We start from the raw sequence: 521 nt of genomic DNA, 5'->3' as shown, positions 1-521 counted from the left end.
CAGAAAATCTGCATTTGTGCAGTGTTGCAGTTGGTGCTGATGTGCTGGAGTGTGGGCCATGCTTCAAGGACCGCAGATAAAGACAGATAAGGTACCGAAGGCTCACAGCCCCAGCAGCCGGGCCTAGATAAAGTACTGGCACTAAGGACCACGCAGGACCTCGGCGTAGAAAAGAGTGGACCCGTTCATCCCTTAATTCACTCCACTATTTAGAAAGCGCCAGTTAAGTGCCGGGAGCTCGGAGTGGGGTGGGGTGGAGGGCGGTCGTCGGAGCACGCCGCGGGTCAAGTCAAGGCCCAAGCGGCTGTGAACTCAGACCCCGGCCGGAGCATGGGGAGGGGCTGGGGCCACCGCCCAGACCTCCGCACAAGGCAGGAAGTCCCCAGAGCCGCGAGCTGGCGACGAAAAGCCAGAGGTAGGCTCGCGGGCCTGGGCGCTGGAGGCTCCTCGGAACTTCCCGAGACCTGCGATACCCCCAGACGCGGTGACGGAGACGCGGCCCCGGCCCGGCGCGCGCCCGC

Source organism: Otolemur garnettii, unplaced genomic scaffold, assembly GCF_000181295.1.
Source record: "Otolemur garnettii isolate 467f Iridium unplaced genomic scaffold, OtoGar3 scaffold00014, whole genome shotgun sequence".
In the NCBI taxonomy this organism is placed as follows: domain Eukaryota; kingdom Metazoa; phylum Chordata; class Mammalia; order Primates; family Galagidae; genus Otolemur; species Otolemur garnettii.
The sequence above is the reverse complement of the archived record's forward strand: the minus strand, read 5'-3'. Positions refer to the sequence as shown.